Source organism: Rattus rattus, chromosome 9 (assembly GCF_011064425.1).
Source record: "Rattus rattus isolate New Zealand chromosome 9, Rrattus_CSIRO_v1, whole genome shotgun sequence".
In the NCBI taxonomy this organism is placed as follows: Eukaryota; Metazoa; Chordata; class Mammalia; order Rodentia; family Muridae; genus Rattus; species Rattus rattus.
The window spans coordinates 50,365,198-50,371,006 of record NC_046162.1 but is presented as its reverse complement, the minus strand read 5'-3'; the positions used below and the strand labels follow the sequence as shown (position 1 = coordinate 50,371,006).

Sequence of the window (5,809 nt, the reverse complement as noted above, 5' to 3'; positions counted from 1 at the left end):
TTCTGTCCTGGAGTCATGGTTCTAACTTCCCTTAGCAGGGGTCCCTAAGGAGGAAAGGAGAGAGCAGGCCGCTGCCACTGCACTCAGACTGTGTCTCCTGTGGCTGCTGACACTGGCAGATTCAGGACCCCACAGAATCCAGTTTACAGGTAAGGGTGAAGAGTTTTATTCTTTTTTAAAAAAGATTTATTTATTATATATGTAAGTACACTAACAGCCATCTTCAGACACACCAGAAGAGGGCATCAGATCTCATTACAGATGGTTGTGAGCCACCATATGGTTGCTGGGAATTGAACTCAGGACCTCTGGAAGAGCAGTCCAAGCGCTCTTAACGCTGAGCCATCTCTCCAGCCGAACAGTTTTATTCTTGAAAAATAAAATTGTAGGACTAAAACCTTGGACATACTTCTAGACTCTCAGAGGGACAGGTACAAAATAAAATAAAATATCAACTGCTTTGCTCCCCATTTTTTCCCTCTTGTCTGTGAAACATCTGGGATAGAGGCGTCAAGCCCAGGCTGCCTTCCTGGGTTGTTTAGAGTAGATCTCACGCAGCCTAGGCGGCCTAGAACTCCCTGGTCCCATCGCGGCAGCTGACAGAGCAGGGATTACAGCCGTGGGCCACCACGCCTGGCTCCTTACGTTTTAAAATCACATTTTCTCAAACAGTTTACAACTGTTTCAGATTTAGTGCTACTGCAGTTTCAGTCACCTGAGGCCATATCCCCTATCTTATTTCCTTCAGTGGCCTCTGGGGCTTACATGGCATTGTGGTGCGATGCTAAAGGAATGATCTTAGGCTGAAATGGCCTGGGACGCTCTGGTTGTTTGCCACTTCTCCCTGGGTATAGCTACAGATAGGGAGACGCCATCTAACAGAAGGGGGCCCGGCTCAGACAGCTCTCTCTTCCTGTTAGCTACTCTCTTGCCGCTATTCCTTTCCCTGTCCATCCAATGTCTCCACACTCTGAGTCTCTCCTATCAGCCTGGCTGACCTCAGAATAGTCTTCCCTCCCAACGTTATACGATGTGACACAAAATGCTTTAAATGACCATCTCCTAAGACAGATAGCACCAACAGAAAAGGCTGCTTTCGCCCAGAGTCCGGGAGTCAAAGCCGGTTGTCAACCCAGTCCTGTCCTGCAGTCGCCTGCCTCTTCTTTTTTGCTTTCAACATGACAGATGCTGTGTCCTTCGCCAAGGACTTCTTGGTGTGGGTGGGCGGCCATCTCAAGACGGCAGTAGCACCCACGAGCGGGTCAAGCTGCTGCAGGTGCAGCACGCCAGCAAGCAAATCTCGGCAGACAAGCAATACAAGGGCATCATAGACTGTGTGGTTCAGATCCCCAAGGAACAGGAGTCCTGTCCTTCTGGCGGTTAACCTGGCCAATGTCATCAGATACTTCCCCACCCAGGCTCTCAACTTTGCCTTCAAAGATAAATACAACAGATCTTTTGGGTGGTGTGGACAAGAGGACCCCATTTTGGCGATACTTTGCAGGGAACCTGGCATCAAGTGGTGCCACTGGGACCACATCCTTGTGCTTTTTGTACCCTCTTGATTTTGCCCGTACCCGTCTAGCAGCTGATGTGGGCAAAGCTGGAGCTGAAAGGGAATTCAAAGGCCTTGGTGACTGCCTGGTTAAGATCTACAAATCTGATGGGATTAAGGGCCTGTACCAAGGCTTTAATGTGTCAGTGCAGGGCATTATCATCTACCGTGCTGCCTACTTCGGTATCTATGACACTGCAAAGAGAATGCTCCCGGATCCCAAGAATACTCACATCTTCATCAGCTGGATGATTGCACAGTCTGTCACTGCTGTTGCTGGCCTGACTTCTTATCCTTTGACACGGTTCGCGTCGACATGATGATGCAGTCTGGGACTTAAAGGAACTGATATCATGTATACAGGCACACTTGACTGCTGGCGGAAGATCGCCGAGGCTAAGGAGGCAAGGCCTTTTTCAAGGGTGCATGGTCCAACGTTCTCAGAGGCATGGGTGGTGCCTTTGTGCTTGTCTTTGTAGATGAGATCAAGAAGTACACATAAAGTATGTCCTAGGTGTTTCTCCCGAGAACAGGCATGTTATAATAGACCATATTCTTGAACATTCTGGACAGATTCTCTGGGTTTGTCTGTTTTATCAATGGCAACTATTTACCAGTTGAAAAGTGGGGAAGCAATATTCATCTGACCAGTTTTCTCTTAAAGCCATTTCCATAATGACAATAATGATGGACTCAATTATATTTTTTATTTCAGTCACTCCTGATAATAAAAATTGAAGAAAAAAAAAATATCCAAAACCAAAAAAAAAAAAAAAAAAAAAAAAAAAAAAAAAAGAAAAGGCTGCTTTCCTTGAGTGCGTGCATGCGCGCGCGCGCGCACACACACACACACACACACACACACACACCGTGTAACTCATCACCTAGATCCCTCCGGGGCCCTTGGCGGGGTTGGGGTAGCACTCCTGCCGCACTCTTGCACACTACGTAACTGCAGGTGCTGCATCAGGCTTAGCTGAGTCCTCGGTGCCCAGCCCCCACCTCCCTCTGGGAAGATGGGATGAATGCTCCCGAAGGGCAATTCCTTCTTCAGGCTTAACTGCCACACCCGGGAGACCAGAGAGGCCAGCGCTGAGCCTCACCCAGAAAAGGTGCATCTCCCCTGAGCTTAGATAACCAGGTTCTCTGGCTAGAGAGGTCGTTTGAAGGAATGTGCCTTGTCACCCAGCACCCAGGTACACTATGCCTGTAGCTTACAGGTAGGACCAGGGCCAGTCCAGCTGCCGTGAGTGGGAACCACCTAGGAACAGCAGTTCCTCCTTCCTCTTTTCTTTTCTTTTTTTTTTTTTTTTTTTTTTTTTGGTTCTTTTTTTTCCGGAGCTGGGGACTGAACCCAGGGCCTTGCGCTTCCTAGGCAAGCGCTCTACCACTGAGCTAAATCCCCAACCCCCACCTCCTTCTCTTCTTTATTCCTAACACAGTCACATTAGGAATTAGGCCTTCATCATACAGACCCGACGGAGAGGATGACCAGCTGAGTTCACAACACTGTGCCTCATCCAGCTCAATTAAATCCAAATCTAATGTAATCGAGACAGGAGCAGGTAGCGGTCCTTTCTTTATTCCGCTAATACTTATTTTTAGATCTGTATCTATTTTTATTTTGTATGTATGAGGGGTTTGCCTGCATGTATGTTCCTATGTGCTGTGCATCACGTGTAGGCAGTGCCCACAGAGTCCAGAAACAGTTTTCTCTTTGTGCCTCAACACAAAGTTGACAATTCCCTGGCCGGCCGCCAGAGGGCACCAGGAGACTGTGAATAAAAATCACTCCAACTGGACGGAGAAGTGGCTTAAAAAGGAACAGAGTCTTAGGGTATTTGTCAATCTGATGCAGCTGCTGTTTTGTACAAATGAAACGTTTTCAGTCAAGGGATTAGCATACCAATGACTGTATAAAATCCAGTGTATAAGCCAGGCACAGTGGTACCCCTGCTTCCTGTTCCTCAGGAGGATAGCTGGAGTCCAGGAGTTCAAGACCAGCCTTAGCAACACCTTGGCAAGTCAAATACCACACCTCTACGAGATTGTTTTCTTTAAGCAGTGTCGGGGCATAAACCTGGGACCCTGCACGTGCTAGGCAAGCAAACTACCACTACAGCCTTGGCTCTCTAAGGTGCCCAGGTTAAAGCTAAAGAATCCATGCACTGTGTTATAACAGTACGCATGTGCGTTGCCCATTATAAACACAACCATAACTGACATCCAAAACATGACAGACCATCCTGCCAGCAGACAGCAGTAGAGTGTGGCTTTCCATCAACAGCAGGGGTAGGATCTGGTAATTACCCCTCTCTCCCTGACATACACCATAAAGAGTACACTTCCCAGAGGCCGGAGCGGTGACTCGGGAGTTTAGAGTGCTTGCTGCTCTGTCCATGTTCAGTTTCCAGCACACGCATCGGTGGCTCACAACTGCCAGCTTTGGAAGATCCCATGCCCTTCTCTGGCTTCCCCAGCACTGCATGCAACATATGGTGTGCATGCATGCATCCAGGCACAAAAATACACACATCACATGCATAGACGTTTTTGAAAGAGTATGATTCCCATAGTATCCACAATGAGACAGTGGTACCATCCTTCAAGTGGTGGTGGCATATACAGCTTCCAACAATCATGACCCCAGACCGGAAGAGACAGCGTGAGAACCCAACCCAGATGTGAGGTCTTGCTGGTCCCAAGTCTGTTGGAACTCACCTCCCCTCCCAACCTGGCCAGGGGGAGCCAGTGAGGCCACACAGCTGCTCCCTGAATGGGAATTTGAACTGAGCAACAATGTCGAGCCCCTCTTCCATTAACTGGAAAAGTAGTAACAGTGTTCAAGCTGGAATTGTCTTCAGAAGACTGGGGTTGGGGTGGGGTGGAATGTGGAACAGTTGGAGGGTGAACTGGGAGGGGAAATAAAATCTGGAGTGTAAAAATAAATTTAAAAAAAGAAGAAGAATACTCTCCCTGTGGATGTATGGCAGCTTCATCATGGCTGTTGCCCATTGTTCAGTCCCAGGGTGTGGCGGGTATCTGCGTCAATTAAAATGACACAACGGACGGAGAAGTTATTAGAATGGGAAGGCAACAGGTCCCAGGTTCTGCCACTGGCTGAGCTGGCCATGGAGATAGAGCAGAGGAAATGAACTGAACCACATGGGGGAGCTTGTCGCCTTCATGGAATTTCTACAAAAGTCACCAATTTTCACAGCAGATTGGCGTTTGTTTGTGTACAGGGAAGCCTTCCGATGGCACCTGCCTCGGTGCTCCTGGTGGGGACATAATGTTGATTCTACAGAAGCATGTGATGAGCTTTGGACTGTCTGTCTGGTTTTGTTTTAAATAACCAAATGTTCTGTGGGCATGTTTGCCGCGCTTTGCAAGTTTTTCATACAGATGTCTAATTTCGGTCGCTGTGCTCTCTCCCGTTACTTATTCTGATGTCCAAGGGTGGCTTTTTGTATTTTCAAAAGAGGAGGAAGTGCGTCTGAACTTAGCTTAAGATGAAAAACACAATTCCCAGGCTTCTGTGAGCTGAGGGTGGCCGTGTGACTTGTGGAACAGGAATGAGACAGCCCCTTCAGGGGATTTCCTGGACAGCCAAGGGACAAAGACCTTCCTTTACTTCCTGCCAGAAGGTGGTTGTGAAACAGATGCTCCACACTGACCAAAGGCAGGGCTAGAACTCTAGCAGCACATGTGGGCTTCCTAGGGGCCCCGACCATCTACTGCAGCTTTTTAGATGAGAGAAACATAAACCTCACCACTGTACTTCGGCTTTCTTCTACTCCTTGCCAAACACAATCAAACTGCTGCAGGGTTCCAGAATCTCCCGTTTAGCTTTTAAAAAATAATTTTGTCCAGAGCTTCCAGGGACTAAGCCACTACCCAAAGACTATACATGGACTGACCCTGGACTCTGACCTCATAGGTAGCAATGAATAGCCTAGTAAGGGCACCAGTGGAAGGGGAAGCCCTTGGTCCTGCCAAGACTGAACGCCCAGTGAACGTGATTGTTGAGGGGGAGGGGGGTAATGGGGGGAGGATGGGGAGGGGAACACCCATATAGAAGGGGAGGGGGAGGGGTTAGGGGGATGTTGGCCCAGAAACCGGGAAAGGGTATAACACTCGAAATGTAGATAAGAAATACTCAAGTTAATTTAAAAAATAAATAAATAAAAATAAAAATAAATAGTTTTGTACAGCCAGACATCAGGGTGATGCCTGTAATACCAGTACCTAGGT

At 48.0% G+C, this 5,809-nt stretch overlaps 1 pseudogene; it reads left to right on the top strand.

Moving 5' to 3' along the window:
* The first annotated feature begins 1,120 nt into the window (after positions 1-1,120).
* Positions 1,121-2,057, top strand: LOC116909002 (annotated as a pseudogene).
* Positions 2,058-5,809: the final 3,752 nt, after the last annotated feature.